We start from the raw sequence: 20,781 nt of genomic DNA, 5'->3' as shown, positions 1-20,781 counted from the left end.
TATATATTAATAGAATGTTGTAACTATTATTTTTAAATATTAGGTAGTTTCCAGCTACGTAAATCGCATATAAACGTTGCAAAAAGATTTTAGACTGAATTAACACATTACACATTTATGGAGTAATTAACAACAAAACAATCTTTATTTTCATTGCAGAACATATATCAGAGCATACTAGTGACTCATACATTTAAAATAGTGTGATTTTTAAACAATTCGGTTGTAAACCCGCAGAACCGCCTACCCGCCAAAGACGTAACATAAGAAATGGTATATAATTCATTATTTTAAATTACATATAGAATCATTAATAATTTTCGGCAGCTATCGAGGTTCTCCATAGTTAAATTCCTGTACTCTAACAAGATGCTACTTGCTGTTTAGCTGTTTAAATTCTTGGAAAATTGTAATGACCAGCGACATAAAATATAACAATGAAATAGTAGCTGGTAACTGTAGGTGAACGAAAAATTAAATTCCAAATTGATTAGATGTTTTTCTAAATATAAAGATCGACCTGAAGGAATTTTATGAATTATGGACTAATTAAACAAAAAAATAGGTAATTTTACTTGAAGAACAGATACCAGAGAATAGTTAGTGAGTACATTTATATTGTATAATGGGAGAAAGCCCCTGGTAGCCGCGAATTAAAATAACCACCTACATTAATTGATAACTAGGAAATAGTATCTGGAAACTTTATCTGAACGAAAACACAATACCAATTTGTTTAGATGTTTTTCTTAATATAAAGATCAACAGTAAGGAATCTTATTCATTATGGACAAATTAACAAAAAAAAAACGATAATTTTCATTGAGGACCATATATTAGAGCATACTTAGTCACTTATATATTAAAAGTATTGTGTATTTTGAACCATTGGGGTTGTAAACAAACAGAACGGCCTACCCGAAAAGTCGTAACATAAAATGTTGCATATGTTTGCTAATTTATTATTTGATAAATGATTATTATTAATTTACGACAACTATAGAGGTTTCCCATTAGTTAAATTACTGTAGTCTGACTAAATGCTACTACAAAACATATATAAATCCTGGGAAAGTCACAATGACCAGCGACATTACAGCATAGAGGGTTAAATAGTAACAGGCAACTGTCGGCGAACGAAAAATTCATTTCCAAATTTATTAGATGTTTTCCTAAATATAAAGATCGATAGGCTGGAATTTTCTGGATTATGGCCTAATTAAGCCAAAAATATATATATTTTTACTTGAAGAACAAATATCAGAGCATAGTCAGTGAGTTATAGAATAATAAGAGTGTGGTATTTCATTGTATAACAAGAGATAGTCCATGGAAGCGAAAATAGACGTTGTTTTACACAAAATAACGTCCAAAAACAGCCGTAGAGTCAAACGGCAAATGTTGACGTTCTTTTTAAGAGGACAGGTTGCAGCATCACTCTCTTGAGACTCTGCATTACTCTCATGAGCCTCTGCATCCCTCTCTTAAGCCTCTGCAACACTCTCTTCAGCCTCTGCATCACTCTCGTAAGCCTCTGCTTCCCTCTCATGATCCTCTGCATCACTCTCCTGATCCTCTGCATCACTCTCTTGAGCCTCTGCATCACTCTCCAGAGCCTCTGCATCACTCTCTTGAGTCTCTACATCAATCGCTTCAGCCTCTGCCTCACTCTCTTAAGCCTCAGCATCACTCTTTTGATCCTCTGCATCATTCTCTTGATTCTCTGCATCTCTCTTGTAAGCCTCTGAATCACTCTCTCTAGCCTCTGCATCACTCTCGTAAGCCACTGCTTTACTCTGAATCCATCCCTGAATCCATCCTTAAGCCTCTACATCCCTCTCTTGAGACTTTGAAATATTGAAATCGATATATATCGAAATATTGGTATATATGAATATATTTACGAAATATCAAACTACATGAAAAACGTGAAAAAGTCATTTTTATGCCAAATTTGAGGATTTTTACTTCTAATCATAGAGCGACGTTTCGTATTTTTTAGACCCTAGAAAAGACGTATAAAGATGTTGCTTCCAATACAAATGATAAAAATCGATGTCTTTTCATTAAACTTAACTAAAATGTTCCTGATTTTCGGTTTATATTACCGATGGAAGATGTACACATAAAACCGTTCTAATCCGGCTGAAACGTCGATATATGCAATAAAAACAGAACTTCTCCCCTTTTAAATATCTTACTCAGTATTTTAACGAGAAACAAATAGATGATTGAAAATGAAGTATTTAAGGTTATTTTCAATTCAATTATGTGTTTGCATAATTTTTCTCGTATATTTAATGAAATAATAACAATAAACTGATAATTCACAAAAACGTGGAAAAACGGCAAAATATTGCCTAATTTGATGATATTTTGTTTAAATCACATAAAGGAAAAGGGGGATGATAAAGGTCAAAATATTGCTAAATTCGATGATTTTTAGTACAAAACAAAATGCAAGAAAACTTACTTAAAAATTCAAAATTTGCGAAATTCTGAGATTTGAAGGACAAATCACATATCGTGAGAAAACTCAAAGTTGTATCGAAATATTGGTAAAAACGGATATATATACGTAAAATCACACTACATGAATAACGTGAAAAATGTCACTATATTACCATATTTGAGGATTTTAACTTCAAATCATAGAGCGTGGTTTCGTATTTTTTAGATCCAAGAAAAGACATATGACAATGTGGTTTCAAATACAAATGATAAAAATCAATGTGTTTTCATTTGAATTAACTAAAATGTTCCTGATTTTCCGTTTATATTACCGATGGAAGATGTGCACGTAAAACCGCTCTAATCCGGCTGAAACGTCGATATATGCAATAAAAACAGAACTTCTCCCCTTTCCAATATCTTACACAGTATTTTAACGAGAAACAAATAGTTGATTGAAAATGAAGTGTTTAAGGTTAGTTTCTAAACAATAATGTGTTTGCATCAGTTTTATCGTATATTTAATGAATTAATAGCAATAAACTGAAAATTCACAAAAACGTGGAAAAACAGCAAAATATTGCCTAATTCGATGATATTTTGTTTATATCACATAAAGGAAAAGGGGATAATAAACGTCAAAATATTGCTGAATTCGATGATTTTTAGTACGATACAAAATGCAAGAAAACTTGCTTAAAATGCAATATTATGCGAAAATCTGAGATTTGAAGGCCAAATCACGTATCGTGATACTACATGAAATAGTATCGAAATATTGGTAAAAATGAATATATTTACGAAATATCAAACTACATGAAAAACGTCAAAAAGTCATTATTATGCCAAATTTGAGGATTTTTACTTCTAATCATAAAGCGACGTTTCGTATTTTTTAGACCCTAGAAAAGACGTATAAAGATGTTGCTTCCAATACAAATGATAAAAATCAATGTGTTTTCATTAAACTTAACTAAAATGTTCCTGATTTTCGGTTTATATTACCGATGGAAGATGTACACGTAAAACCGGTCTAATCGGGCTGAAAAGTCGATATTTGCAATAAAAACAGAACTTCTCCCCTTTTCAATATCTTACTCAGTATTTTAACGAGAAACAAATAGATGATTGAAAATGAAGTATTAACGTTTTTTCTGATCAATTATGTGTTTGCATAATTTTTAACGTGTATTTAATGAATTAATAACAATAAACTGAAAATTCACAAAAACGTGGAAAAACGGCCTAATTCGATGATATTTTGTTAAAATCACATAAAGGAAAAGAGGATGACAAAGGTCAAAATATTGCTAAATTCGATGATTTTTAGTACAAAACAAAATGCAAGAAAACTTGCTTAGAAATGCAAAAGTTGCGAAATTCTGAGAAATGAAGGCCAAATCGCATATCGTGAGAAAATATGAAGTATTGGTAATAACGAATATAAATACGTAAAATCACACTACATGAATAACGTGAAAAAAGTCACTATATTACCATATATGAGGATTTTAACTTCAAATCATAGAGCGAGGTTTCGTATTTTTTAGATCAAAGAAAAAGACATATGACAATGTTGTTTCACATACAAATGATAAAAATCAATGTGTTTTCATTAGAAATAACTAAAATGTTCCTGATTTTCCGGTTATATTACTGATGGAAGATGTACACGTAAAACCGCTCTAATCCGGCTGAAACGTCGATATATGCAATAAAAACAGAACTTCTCCCTTTTCCAATATCTTACTCAGTATTTTAACGAGAAACAAATAGTTGATTGAAAATGAAGTGTTTAGGGTTAATTTCTAATCAATTATGTGCTTGCATCATTTTTATCGTATATTTAATGAATTAATAGCAATAAACTGAAAATTCACAAAAACGTAGAAAAAAGGCAAAATATTGCCTAATTCGATGATATTTTAGTAAAAAACAAAATGCAAGTAAACTTGCTTAAAAAGGCAAAATATGCGAAATTCTGAGATTTGAAGGCCAAATCACATATCGTGAGAAACATGAAGTAGTATCAAAATATTGGTAAAAACGTATATATATACATAAAATCACACTACATGAATAACGTGAAAAAAGTCACTATATTACCATATATGAGGATTTTAACTTCAAATCATAGAGCGAGGTTTCATATTATTTAGATCTAAGAAAAGACGTATAAAGATGTTGCTTCCAATACAAATGATAAAAATAAATGAGTTTTCATTAAAATTAACTAAAATGTTCCTGATTTTCGGTTTATATTACCGATGGAAAATGTACACGACAAACCGTTCTAATCCGGCTGAAACGTCGATATTTGCAATAAAAAAATACTTCTCCCCTTTTCAATATCTTACTCAGTATTTTAACGAGAAACAAATAGATGATTGAAAATGAAGTATTTAAGCTTATTTTCTGATCAATTATTTGTTTGCATAATTTTAACGTATATATAATGATTTAATAACAATAAACTGAAAATTCACAAAAACGTGGAAAAACGGCCTAATTCGATGATATTTTGTTTAAATCACATAAAGGAAAAGGGGATGATAAAGGTCAAAATATTGCTAAATTCGATGATTTTTAGTACAAAACAAAATGCAAGAAAACTTGCTTAAAAATGCAAAATTTGCGAAATTCTGAGATATGAAGGCCAAATCACATATCGTGAGAAAACATAAAGTAGTATAGAAATATTGGTAAAAACGAATATATTTACGTAAAATCACACTACATGAATAACGTGAAAAAAGTCACTATATTACCATATTTGAGGATTTTAACTTCAAATCATAGAGCGAGGTTTCGTATTATTTAGATCAAAGAAAAGACAAGACAATGTTGTTTCAAATGCAAATGATAAAAATCAATGTTTTTTCATTAGAATGAAGTATGAATTTAAATGATTAAAATCAAAGTGTTTTCATTAGAATTAAATAAAATGTTTTCCGTTTATATTACCGATGGAAGATGTACCCGTAAAACCGCTCTAATCCGGCTGAAACGTCGATATATGCAATAAAAACAGAACTTCTCCCCTTTCCAATATCTTCCTCAGTATTTTAACGAGAAACAAACAGTTGATTGAAAATGAAGTGTTTAAGGTTAATTTCTAATCAATTATATGTTTGCATCATTTTTGTCGTATATTTAATGAATTAATAGCAATAAACTGATAATTCACAAAAACGTGGAAAAACGGCAAAATATTGCCTAATGCGATGATATTTTGTTTAAATCACATAAAGGAAAAGGGGATGATAAAGGTTAAAATATTGCTAAATTCGATGATTTTTAGTACAAAACAAAATGCAAGAAAACTTGCTTAAAAATGTAAAATTTGCGAAATTCTGATATTTGAAGGCCAAATCACATATCGTGAGAAAACATAAAGTAGTATCAAAATATTGGTAAAAACGAATATATATATGTAAAATAACACTACATGAATAACGTGAAAAAAGTTACTATATTACCATATTTGAGGATTTTAACTTCAAATCATAGAGCGAGGTTTCGAATTATTTAGATCAAAGAAAAAGACATATGACAATGTTGTTTCAAATACAAATGATAAAAATCAATGTGTTTTAATTAGAATTAACTAAAATGTTCCTGATTTTCCGTTTATATTACCGATTGAAGATGTACACATAAAACCGCTCTAATCCGGCTGAAACGTCGATATATGCAATAAAAACAGAACTTCTCCCCTTTCCAATATCTTACTCAGTATTTTAACGAGAAACAAATAGTTGATTGAAAATGAAGTGTTTAAGGTTAATTTCTAATCAATTATATGTTTGCATCATTTTTATCGTATATTTAATGAATTAATAGCAATAAACTGAAAATTCACAAAAACGTGGAAAAAGAGCAAAATATTGCCTAATTCGATGATATTTTGTATATATCACATAAAGGAAAAGGGGATGATAAACGTCAAAATATTGCTGAATTCAATGATTTTTAGTACGAAACAAAATGCAAGAAATTTTGCTTAAGAAGCAATATTATACGAAAATCTGAGATTTGAAGGCCAAATCACAAATCGTAATACTACATGAAATAGTATCGAAATATTGGTAAAAATGAATATATATACGAAATATCAAACTACATGAAAAACGTCAAAAATCATTATTATGCCAAATTTGAGGATTTTAACTTCGAATCATAAAGCGACGTTTCGTATTTTTTGACCCTAGAAAAGACGTATAAAGATGTTGCTTCCAATACAAATGATAAAAATCAATGTGTTTTCAATAAACTCAAATAAAATGTTCCTGATTTTCGGTTTATATTACCGATGGAAGATGTACACGTAAAACCGCTCTAATCCGGCTCAAACGTCGATATATGCAATAAAAACAGAACTTCTCCCCTTTCCAATATCTTACTCAGTATTTTAACGAGAAACAAATAGTTGATTGAAAATTAAGTGTTTAAGGTTAATTTCTAATCAATTATGTGTTTGCATCATTTTTATCGTATATATACTGAATTAATAGCACTAAACTGAAAATTCACAAAAACGTGGGAAAACAGCAAAATATTGCCTAATTCGATGATATTTTGTTTATATCACATAAAGGAAAAGGGGATGATAAACGTCAAAATATTGCTGAATTCGATGATTTTTAGTACGAAACAAAATGCAAGAAATTTTGCTTAAGATGCAATATTATGCGAAAATCTGAGATTTGAAGGCCAAATCACATATCGTGAGAAAACATGAAGTAGTATCAAAGTATTGGTAAAAACGAATATATATACATAAAATCACACTACATGAATAACGTGAAAAAAGTCACTATATTACCATATATGAGGATTTTAACTTCAAATCATAGAGCGAGGTTTCATATTATTTAGATCCAAGAAAAGACATGAAAATGTTGTTTCAAATACAAATGATAAAATCCGGCTGAAACGTCGATATATGCAATAAAAACAGAACTTTTCCCCTTTCCAATATCTTACTCTGTATTTTAAGGAGAAACAAATAGTTGATTGAAAATGAAGTGTTTAAGGTTAATTTTTAATAAATTATGTGTTTGCATCATTTTTATCGTATATTTAATGAATTAATAGCAATAAACTGAAAATTCACAAAAACGTGGAAAAAGAGCAAAATATTGCCTAATTCGATGATATATTGTTTATATCACATAAAGGAAAAGGGGATGATAAACGTCAAAATATTGCTGAATTCGATGATTTTTAGTACGAAACAAAATGCAAGAAAACTAGCTTAAAATGCAATAATTTGCGAAAATCTGAGATTCGAAGGCCAAATCACATATCGTGATTCTACATGAAATAGTATCGAAATATTGGTAAAAATGAATATATTTACGTAATACCAAAGTACATGAAAAACGTGAGAAAGTCCTTATTATGCCAAATTTGAGGATTTTATTTTCGAATCATAAAGCGACTTTTCGTATTTTTTAGACCCTAGAAAAGACGTATAAAGATGTTGCTTCCAATACAAATGATAAAAATCAATGTGTTTTCAATAAACCTAATTAAAATGTTCCTGATTTTCGGTTTATATTACCGATGGAAGATGTACACGTCAAACCGTTCTAATCCGGCTGAAATGTCGATATATGGAATAAAAACAGAACTTCTCTCCTTTTAAATATCTTACTCAGTATTTTAACGAGAAGCAAATAGATGATTGACAATGAAGTATTTAAGCTTATTTTCTGATCAATTATATGTTTGCATAATTTTTTTCGTATATTTAATGAACTAATAACAATAAACTGATAATTCACAAAAACGTGGAAAAACGGCAAAATATTGCCTAATTTGATGATATTTTGTTTAAATCACATAAAGGAAAAGGGGATGATAAAGGTCAAAATATTGCTAAATTCGATGATTTTTAGTACGAAACAAAATGCAAGAAAACTTGCTTAAAATGCAAAATTTTCGAAATTCTGAGATTTGAAGGCCAAATCACATATCGTGAGAAAACATGAACTAGTCTGGTGGCAAACCTTTGAACCTTTTCCAGTTTAGTCTTATCCTTGACTAGATATGGACTCCATGCTGGGGCTGCATACTCCAGGATTGGCCTGACATATGTGGTATACAAAGTTCTGAATGATTCTTTACACAAGTTTCTGAATGCCGTTCGTATGTTGGCCAGCCTGGCATATGCCGCTGATGTTATCCGCTTGATATGTGCTGCAGGAGACAGGTCTGGCGTGATATGAACCCCCAAGTCTTTTTCCTTCTCTGACTCCTGAAGAATTTCCTCTCCCAGATGATACCTTGTATCTGGCCTCCTGCTCCCTACACCTATCTTCATTACATTACATTTGGTTGGGTTAAACTCTAACAACCATTTGTTCGACCATTCCTTCAGCTTGTCTAGGTCTTCTTGAAGCCTCAAACAGTCCTCTTCTGTTTTAATCCTTCTCATAATTTTAGCATCGTCCGCAAACATTGAGAGAAATGAATCGATACCATCTGGGAGATCATTTACATATATCAGAAACAAGATAGGACCGAGTACGGAGCCCTGTGGGACTCCACTGGTGACTTCTCGCCAATCGGAGGTGTCACCCCTCACCGTAACTCTCTGCTTCCTATTGCATAGATACTCCCTTATCCACTGGAGCACCTTACCAGCTACACCTGCCTGTCTCTCCAGCTTATGTACCAGCCTCTTATGCGGTACTGTGTCAAAGGCTTTCCGACAATCCAAGAAAATGCAGTCCGCCCAGCCCTCTCTTTCTTGCTTAATCTTTGTCACCTGATCGAAGAATTCTATCAAGCCTGTAAGGCAAGATTTACCAACCCTGAACCCATGTTGGCGATTTGTCACGAAGTCCCTTCTCTCCAGATGTATTACCAGGTTTTTTCTCACGATCTTCTCCATCACCTTGCATGGTATACAAGTCAAGGACACTGGCCTGTAGTTCAGTGCCTCTTGCCTGTCGCCCTTTTTGTATATTGGGACCACATTCGCCGTCTTCCATATTTCTGGTAGGACTCCCGTCTCCAGTGACATACTATACACTATGGAGAGTGGCAAGCAAAGTGCCTCTGCACACTCTTTCAGTATCCAAGTTGAGATCCCATCTGGACCAACGGCCTTTCTAACATCCAGATCCAGCAGGTGTCTCTTGACCTCCTCTCTCGTAATTTCGAACTCTTCCAAGGCCGCCTGGTTTACCTCCTTTTCTCTTAGCACAGTGACCTTACCTTGTTCTATTGTGAAGACCACCTGGAACCTCTTGTTGAGTTCTTCACACACCTCTCTGTCATTCTCTGTATACCTGTCCTCGCCTGTTCGAAGTTTCAATACCTGTTCTTTCACTGTTGTTTTCCTTCTGATGTGACTGTGGAGTAGCTTTGGTTCGGCGATGGTTCACATTTTACCCAAACCCTCCCTGCAGTTTTCAAAATTTCACAAACATCCCAATTTCGACGCTTGATCCATATTTTGGAGCCAAATTCTCGCTCTCTGCACGTATTCGCAATTTGAAATTACAACTTTTTAAACCGAATATATGCCAATTACCGGGAGCAGCGATGGGTCACATTTTGCCCAAACCCCCCTGCAGTTTTGAAAATATCACCAACATCTCAAAATCGACGATTGAGCTATATTTTGGAGCCAAATTCTCGCTCTTTGCACGTATTCGGCGTTTGAAATTACGACTTTTTATACAGAAAATATGCCAATTACTGAAAACGGCGATGGATCACATTTTACCCAAACTCTCCCTGCAGATTATATAATATCCCAAACAACCCAAATTAGGCGCTTACGCCCAATTTTGGAGGCAACTTCTGGCTCTCTGCACGTAATTGCTGTTTGAAATTACGATTTTTGTACCGAAAAAATGCCAATTACTGAGAGCGGCGATAGGTCACATTTTGCCCAAACCCCCCTGCAGTTTTCAAGATATCCCAAACATCCCAATTTCGACCCTTGAGCCATATTTTGGAGCCAAATTCTAGCTTTCTGTATGTATTCGCAGTTTGAAATTACGACCTTTTATACCGAAAATATGCCAATTACTTAAAGCGGCGATGGATCATATTTTGCCCAAACTCTCCCTGCAGTTTTCAAAATATACCAAATATCCAAAATTCGACGCTTGAGCAATATTTTGGAGCCAAATTCTGGCTCTCTTCACGTATTCGCAGTTTGAAATTACAACTTTTTATTCCGAAAATATGCCAATTACTGAGAGCGACGATGGGTCACATTTTACCCAAACCCCCCTGCAGTTTTCAAGATATCCCAAACATCCCAATTTCGACCCTTGAGCCATATTTTGGAGCCAAATTCTGGCTCTCTGCACGTATTCTCAGATTGAAATGTCGACTTTTTATACAGGAAATATGCCAATTACTGAAAGCGTCGATGGATCACAATTTGCCCAAACCCACCCAACAATTTTTAAAATATCCCACACATCCCAAATTCGACGCTTGATCCATATTTTGGAGGCAAATTCTGGCTCTCTAATGTAATCGCCGTTTGAAATTACGACTTTTTATACCGAAAATATGCCAATTGCTGAGATTGGCTATGGGTCACATTTTGCCGATCCCCCCCCCCCCCCCTGCAGTTTTCAAAATATCCCAAACATCTAAAATTTGACCCTTAAGCAATAGTTTGGAGCCAAATTCTGGCTCTCTGCACGTGTACGCAGTTTGAAATTACGACTTCTTATACCGAAAATATGACAAATACTGAGAGCGGCGATGGGTCACATTTTGCCCAATCCCCCCTGCAGTTTTCAAAATATCCCAAACATCCTAAATTAGACCCTTGAGCAATATTTTGGAGTCAAATTCTGGCTCTCTGCACGTACTCGCCGTTTGAAATTACGAATTCTATACAGAAAATATGCAAATTTCTGAGAGCCGCGATGGGTCACATTTTGCCCCCCCCCCCCAGCAGTTTTCAAAATATTTGAAACGTCCCAAACTCGACGCTTCAGCCACATTAAGGAGTCAAATTTTGGCTCTCTGCACGTAGTCGCCGTTTGAAAGTACGACTTTTTATGCCGAAAATATGCTAATTACTGAAAGCAGTGATGGGTCGCATTTTGACCAAATTCACCCTGCAGTTTTCAAAATATCCAAAACTCTCCAAATTCGACGCTTGAGCAATATTTTGGAGCCAAATTCTGGCTCTTTGCACATGTTCGCAGTATGAAATTATGACTTTTTATACCGAAAATATGCCAATTACTGAGATTAACTATGTATCACATTTTGCCGAAACCCCCCCCCCTGCAGTTTTCAAAATATCCCAAACATCCCAAATTTGATTCTTGAGCAATATTTTGGTGCCAAATTCTGGCTTTCTGCACGTATTCGCAGTTTGAAATTACGAATTTTTATACCAAAAATATGCCAATTACTGAAAACGGCGATGTATCACATTTTGCCCAAACCCTCCCTTCAGTTTTGAAAATATCCCAAACATCCCAAATTCGACGCTTGAGCCATACTTTAGAGCCCAATTTTTGGCTCTCTGCACGTATTCGCAGTTTGAAATTACGAATTCTTATACCGAAAATATGCCAAATACTGAGAGCGTCGATGGGTCAATCAAATAGTTGATTGAAAATGAAGTGTTTAAGGTTAATTTCTAATCAATTATGTGTTTGCATCATTTTTGTCGTATATTTAATTAATTAATAGCAATAAACTGAAAATTCACAAAAACGTGGAAAAACAACAAAATATTGCCTAATTCGATGATATTTTGTTTATATCACATAAATGAAAAGGTGATGATAAACGTCAAAATATTGCTGAATTCGATGATTTTTAGTACGAAACAAAATGCAAGAAAACTTGCTTAAAATGCAATATTATGCGAAAATTTGTGATTTGAAGGCCAAGTCAAGTATCGTGATACTACATGAAATAGTATCGAAATATTGGTAAAAATGAATATATTTACGTAATATCAAACTACATGAAAAACGTGAAAGTCATTATTATACCAAATTTGAGGATTTTAACTTCGAATCAAAGAGCGACGTTTCGTATTTTTTAGACCCTAGAAAAGACGTATAAAGATGTTGCTTCCAATACAAATGATAAAAATCAATGTGTTTTCATTAAAATTAACTAAAATGTTCCTGATTTTCGGTTTATATTACCGATGGAAGATGTACACGTAAAACCGGTCTAATCCGGCTGAAAAGTCGATATTTGCATTAAAAACAGAACTTCTCCCCTTTTCAATATCTTACTCAGTATTTTAACGAGAAACAAATAGATGATTGAAAATGAATTATTAAGGTTTTTTCTGATCAATTATGTGTTTGCGTAATTTTTAACGTATATTTAATGAATTAATAAGAATAAACTAAAAATTCACAAAAACGTGGAAAAACGGCCTAATTCGATGATATTTTGTTTAAATCACATAAAGGAAAAGAGGATGATAAAGGTCAAAATATTGCTAAATACGATGTTTTTTAGTACAAAACAAAATGCAAGAAAACTTGCTTAGAAATGCAAAATTTGCGAAATTCTGAGATATGAAGGCCAAATCGTATATCGTGAGAAAACATGAAGTAGTATCGAAATATTGGTAAAAACGAATATATTTACGTAAAATCACACTACATGAATAACGTGAAAAAAGTCACTATATTACCATATTTGAGGATTTTAACTTCAAATCATAGAGCGAGGTTTCGTAGTTTTTAGATCAAAGAAAAAGACATATGACAATGTTGTTTCACATACAAATGATAAAAATCAATGTGTTTTCATTAGAAATAACTAAAATGTTCCTGATTTTCCGTTTATATTACCGATGGAAGATGTACACGTAAAACCGCTCTAATCCGGCTGAAACGTCGATATATGCAATAAAAACAGAACTTCTCCCCTTTCCAATATCTTAATCAGTATTTTAACGAGAAACAACTAGTTGATTGAAAATGAAGTGTTTAGGGTTAATTTCTAATCAATTATGTATTTGCATCATTTTTATCGTATATTTAATGAATTAATAGCAATAAACTGAAAATTCACAAAAATGTAGAAAAAAGGTAAAATATTGCCTAATTCGATGATATTTTGTTTAAATCACATAAAGGAAAAGGGGATGATAAAGTTTAAAATATTGCTAAATTCGATGATTTTTAGTACAAAACAAAATGCAAGAAAACTTGCTTAAAAATGCAAAATTTGCGAAATTCTGAGATATGAAGGCCAAATCGTATATCGTGAGAAAACATGAAGTAGTATCGAAATATTGGTAAAAACGAATATATTTACGTAAAATCACACTACATGAATAACGTGATAAAAGTCACTATATTACCATATTTGAGGATTTTAACTTCAAATCATAGAGCGAGGTTTCGTATTATTTAGATCCAAGAAAATACATGACAATGTTGTTTCAAATACAAATGATAAAAATCAATGTGTTTTCATTAGAATGAAGTATGAATTTAAATGATTAAAATCAATGTGTTTTCATTAGAATTAACTAAAATGTTCCTGATTTCCGTTTATATTACCGACGGAAGATGTACACGTAAAACCGCTCTAATCCGGCTGAAACGTCGATATATGCAATAAAAACAGAACTTCTCCCCTTTCCAATATCTTACTCAGTATTTTAACGAGAAACAAATAGTTGATTGAAAATGAAGTGTTTAAGGTTAATTTATAATCAATTATGTGTTTGCATCATTTTTATCGTATATTTAATGAATTAATAGCAATAAACTGAAAATTCACAAAAACGTGGAAAAACAGCAAAATATTGCCTAATTCGATGATATTTTGTTTATATCATATAAAGGAAAAGGTGATGATAAACGTCAAAATATTGCTGAATTCGATGATTATTAGTACAAAACAAAATGCAAGAAAACTTGCTTAAGATGCAATATTATGCGAAAATCTGAGATTTGAAGGCCAAGTCACATATCGTGATACTACATGAAATAGTATCGAAATATTGGTAAAAATAAATATATTTACGTAATACCAAAGTACATGAAAAACGTGAAAAAGTCATTATTATGCCAAATTTGAGGATTTTAACTTCGAATCATAAAGCGACTTTTCGTATTTTTTAGACCCTAGAAAAGACGTATAAAGATGTTGCTTCCAATACAAATGATAAAAATCAATGTGTTTTCAATAAACGTAACTAAAATATTCCTGATTTTCGGTTTATATTACCGATGGAAGATGTACACGTCAAACCGTTCTAATCCGGCTGAAATGTCGATATATGGAATAAAAACAGAACTTCTCTCCTTTTAAATATCTTACTCAGTATTTTAACGAGAAACAAATAGATGATTGAAAATGAAGTATTTAAGCTTATTTTCTGATCAATTATATGTTTGCATAATTTTTTTCGTATATATAATGAACTAATAACAATAAACTGATAATTCACAAAAACGTGGAAAAACGGCAAAATATTGCCTAATTCGATGATATTTTGTTTAAATCACAAAAAAGAAAAGGGGATGATAAAGGCCAAAATATTGCTAAATTCGATGATTTTTAGTAGAAAACAAAATGCAAGAAAACTTGCTTAAAAATGCAAAATTTGCGAAATTCTGAGATTTGAAGTCCAAATCACATATCGTGAGAAAACATAAAGTAGTATCAAAATATTGGCAAAAACGAATATATATACGTAAAATCACACTACATGAATAACGTGAAAAAAGTCACTATATTACCATATTTGAGGATTTTAACTTCAAATCATAGAGCGAGGTTTCGTATTATTTAGATGAAAGAAAAAGACATATGACAATGTTGTTTAAAATACAAGTGATAAAAATCAATGTGTTTTCATTAGAATTAACTAAAATGTTCCTGATTTTCCGTTTATATTACCGATGGAAGATGTACACGTAAAACCGTTCTAATCCGGCTGAAACGTCGATATATGCAATAAAAAAAGAACTTCTCCCCTTTCCAATATCTTACTCAGTATTTTAACGAGAAACAAATAGTTGATTGAAAATGAAGTGCTTAATGATAATTTCTAATCAATTATGTGTTTGCATAATTTTTATCGTATATATACTGAATTAATAGCAATAAACTGAAAATTCACAAAAACGTGAAAAAACGGCAAAATATTGCCTAATTCGATGATATTTTGTTTAAATCACATAAAGGAAAAGGGGATGATAAAGGTCAAAATATTGCTAAATTCCATGATTTTTAGTACAAAACAAAATGCAAGTAAACTTGCTTAAAAATGCAAAATTTGCGAAATTCTGAGATTTGAAGGCCAAATCACATATCGTGAGAAACATGAAGTAGTATCAAAATATTGGGAAAACGTATATATATACATAAAATCACACTACATGAATAACGTGAAAAAGTCACTATATTACCATATATGAGGATTTTAACTTCAAATCATAGAGCGAGGTTTCATATTATTTAGATCCAAGAAAAGACATGAAAATGTTGTTTCAAATACAAATGATAAAATCCGGCTAAAACGTCGATATATGCAATAAAAACAGAACTTCTCCCCTTTCCAATATCTTACTCAGTATTTTAACGAAAAACAAATAGTTGATTGAAAATAAAGTGTTTAAGGTTATTTTCCTAATCAATTATGTGTTGGCATCATTTTTATCGTATATTTAATGAATTAATAGCAATAAACTGAAAATTCACAAAAACGTGGAAAAACAGCAAAATATTGCCGATTTCGATGATATTTTGTATATATCACATAAAGGAAAAGGGGATGATAAACGTAAAAAATATTGCTGAATTCGATGATTATTAGTACGAAACAAAATGCAAGAAAACTTGCTTAAAATGCAATATTATGCGAAAATCTGAGATTTGAAGGCCAAGTCACATATCGTGATACTACATGAAATAGTATCGAAATATTGGTAAAAATGAATATATTTACGTAATATCAAACTACATGAAAAACGTGAAAAAGTCATTATTATACCAAATTTGAGGATTTTAACTTCGAATCATAAAGCGACGTTTCGTATTTTTTAGACCCTAGAAAAGACGTATAAAGATGTTGCTTCCAATACAAATGATAAAAATCAATGTGTTTTCAATAAACTTAACTAAAATGTTCCTGATTTTTGGTTTATATTACCGATGGAAGATGTACACGTCAAACCGTTCTAATCCGGCTGAAACGTCGATATTTGCCATAAAAACAGAACTTCTCCCCTTTTCAATATCTTACTCAGTATTTTAACGAGAAACAAATAGATGATTGAAAATGAAATTTTTAAGCTTATTTTCTGATCAATTATGTGTTTGCATAATTTTAACGTATATATAATGATTCATCTATTTTTACTCTCTTCAGCCTCTGCATCACTCTCTTAAGCCTCTGCTTCCCTCTCTTGATCCTCTGCATCACTCTCTTGATCCATTGCATCACTCTCTTCAGCCTCTGCATCACTCTCTTAAGCCTCTGCTTCCCTCTCTTGATCCTCTTCATCACACTCTTGAGCCTCTGCATCACTCGCTTGAGCCTCTGCATCACTCTCTTGAGCCTCTGCATCACTCTCTTCAGACTCTGCATCATTCTCTTAAGCCTCTGCTTCCCTCTCTTGATCCTCTGCATCACTCTCTTGAGCCTCTGCATCAATCTCCTGATCGTCTGCATCACTCTCTTGAGCCTCTGCATCCCTCTCTTTAACCTCTGCATCACTCTCATGATCCTCTGCATCACCCTCATAAGCCTCTGCATCACTCTCCTGAGCCTTAAGAGAGTGATGCAGAGGCTGAAGCGAGTGATGTAGAGGCTCACGAGAGTGATGTAGAGGCTCTGGAGATAGAAACCTCGCTCATAGAGCGAGGTTTCGTATTATTTAGATCCAAGAAAAGACATATGACAATGTTGTTTCGAATACAAATGATAAACATCAATGTGTTTTCATTAGAATTAACTAAAATGTTTCGTTTTAAAGAAAGATTTTCCGTTTATATTACCGATGGAAGATGTACACGTAAAACCGCTATAATCCGGCTGAAACGTCGATATATGCAATAAAAACAGAACTTCTCCCCTTTCCAATATCTTACTCAGTATTTTAACGAGAAACAAATAGTTGATTGAAAATGAAGTGTTTAAGGTTAATTTCTAGTCAATTATGTGTTTGCATCATTTTTATCGTATATATAATGAATTAATAGCAATAAACTGAAAATTCACAAAAACGTTGAAAAACAGCAAAATGTTGCCTAATTCGATATTTTGTTTATATCACATAACGAAAAGGGGATGATAAACGTCAAAATATTGCTGAATTCGATGATTTTTAGTACGAAACAAAATGCCAGAAAACTTGCTTAAATGCAATATTATGCGAAAATCTGTGATTTGAAGGCCAAGTCACATATCGTGATACTACATGAAATAGTATTAAAATATTGGTAAAAATGAATATATTTACGTAATATCAAACTACATGAAAAACGTGAAAAAGTCATTATTATGCCAAATTTGAGGATTTTAACTTCGAATCATAAAGCGACGTTTCGTAATTTTTAGACCCTAGAAAAGACGTATAAAGATGTTGCTTCCAATACAAATGATAAAAATCAATTTGTTTTCATTAAACTTAACTAAAATGTTCCTGATTTTCGGTTTATATTACCGATGGAAGATGTACACGTAAAACCGCTCTAATCCGGCTGAAACATCGATATATGCAATAAAAACAGATCTTCTCCCTTTTAAATATCTTACTCAGTACTTTAACGAGAAATAAATAGATGATTGAAAATGAAGTATTTAAGGTTATTTTCTGATCAATTATGTGTTTGCATAATTTTTATCATATATTTAATGAATTAATAACAATAAACTGAAAATTCACAAAAACGTGGGAAAACGGCAAAATATTGCCTAATTCGATGATATTTTGTTTAAATCACATAAAGGAAGAGGGGGATGATAAAGGTCAAAATATTGCTAAATTCGATGATTTTTAATACAAAACAAAATGCAAGAAAACTTGCTTAAAAATGCAAAATTTGCGAAATTCTGAGATATGAAGGCCAAATCACATATCGTGAGAAAACATGAAGTAGTATCGAAATATTGGTAAAAACGAATATATATACGTAAAATCACACTACATGAATAACGTGAAAAAAGTCACTATATTACCATATTTGAGGATTTTAACTTCAAATCATAGAGCGAGGTTTCGAATTATTTAGATCCAAGAAAAGACATATGACAATGTTGTTTCGAATACAAATGATAAAAATCAATGGGTTTTCATTAGAATTAACTAAAATGTTCCTGATTTTCCGTTTTTATTACCGATGGAAGATGTACACGTAAAACCGCTCTAATCCAGCTGAAACGTCGATACATGCAATAAAAGCAGAACTTCTCCCCTTTCTTACTCAGTATTTTAACGAGAAACAAAAAGTTGATTGAAAATGAAGTATTTAATGTTAATTTCTAATCAATTATGTGTTTGCATAAATTTTATCGTATATTTAATGAATAAATAGCAATAAACATAAAATTAAAAAAAACGTGGAAAAACGGCAAAATATTGCCTAATTCGATGATATTTGTTTAAATCACATAAAAGAAAAGAGGATGATATACGTCAAAATATTGCTAAATTCAATGATTTTTAGTACAAAACAAAACGTAAGAAAACTTGCTTAAAAATTCAATATTATGCGGAATTCTCTCATATAAGGCCAAATCACATATCGTGAGAAAACATGAAATATTATCGAAATATTGGTATAAATGAATATATTTACGTACAATCACACTACATGAAAAACGTGAAAAAAATCGCTATATTACCAAATTTGAGGATTTTAACTTCAAATCATAAAGCGAGGTTCCATTTTATTTAGATCTTAGTAAAGACATATAAAGATGTTTCCAATACAAATGATAAAAATCAATGTGTTTTCATTAAAATACTATAAAATGTTCCTGATTTTTCGTTTATATTACCGATGGAAGATGTATACGTAAAACCGCTCTAATCCGGCTGAAATGTCGATATATGCAATAAAAACAACTTTTCACCTTTTCAATATCTTACTCAGTATTTTACCGAGAAACAAATAGTTGATTGAAAATGAAGTATTTAAGGTTAATTTCTAATCAATTATGTGTTTGCATAATTTTTATCGTATATTTATTGAATTATTAACAATAAACTGAAAATTCACAAAAACGTGGAAAAACGGCAAAATATTGCCTAATTCGGTGATATTTTGTTAAAATCACTTAAAGGAAAAGGGGATGATAAACGTCAAAATATTGCTAAATTCGATGACTTTTAGTACAAAACAAAATGCAAGAAAATTTGCTTAAAATGCAAAATTTGCGAAATTCTGAGATTTGAAAGCTAAATCACATATCGTGAGAAAACATGAAGTAGTATCGAAATATTGGTAAAAACGAATATATTTACGTAACACTACATGAAAAACGTGAAAAAAATCGCTATAATACCAAATTTGAGGATTTTAACTTCAAAATCATGGAGCGTGGTTTCGTATTATTTAGATCCTAGAAAAGACATATAAAAATGTTGTTTCCAATACAAATGATAAAAATCAATCTGTTTTTATTAGAATTAACTAAAATGTTCCTGATTTTCCGTTTATATTACTGATGGAAGATGTACACGTAAAACCGCTCTAATCCTGCTGAAACGTCGATATATGCAATAAAAACAGAACTTCTCTCCTTTTTAATATCTTACTCAGTAATATATCGCGAAACAAATAGTTCATTGATAATGAAGTATTTAAGTTTTTTTCTAATCAATTATGTGTTTGCATCATTTTTATCGTATATTTAATGAATTATTAACAATAAACTGAAAATTCACAAAAACGTGGAAAAACTGCAAAATATTGCCTAATTCGATGGTATTTTGTTTAAATCACATAAAGGAAAAGGGGATGATAAACGTCAAAATATTGCTAAATTCAGTGATTTTTAGTACAAAACAAAAAGCAAGAAAACTTGCTTACAAATGCAATATTATGCGAAATTCTCAGACTTAAGGCCTACTCACATATCGTAAGAAAACTTGAAGAATTATCGAAATATTGTTAAAACGAATATATTTACGTACAATCACACTACATGAAAAACGTGAAAAAAATCGCTATATTACCATATTTGAGGATTTTAACTTCAAATCATAGAGCGAGGTTTCGTATTATTTAGATGAAAGAAAAAGACATATGACAATGTTGTTTAAAATACAAGTGATAAAAATCAATGTGTTTTCATTAGAATTAACTAAAATGTTCCTGATTTTCCGTTTATAT

This window comes from Procambarus clarkii, chromosome 13 (assembly GCF_040958095.1).
Source record: "Procambarus clarkii isolate CNS0578487 chromosome 13, FALCON_Pclarkii_2.0, whole genome shotgun sequence".
NCBI classification, from domain to species: domain Eukaryota; kingdom Metazoa; phylum Arthropoda; class Malacostraca; order Decapoda; family Cambaridae; genus Procambarus; species Procambarus clarkii.
This window is presented reverse-complemented; position numbering follows the sequence as displayed.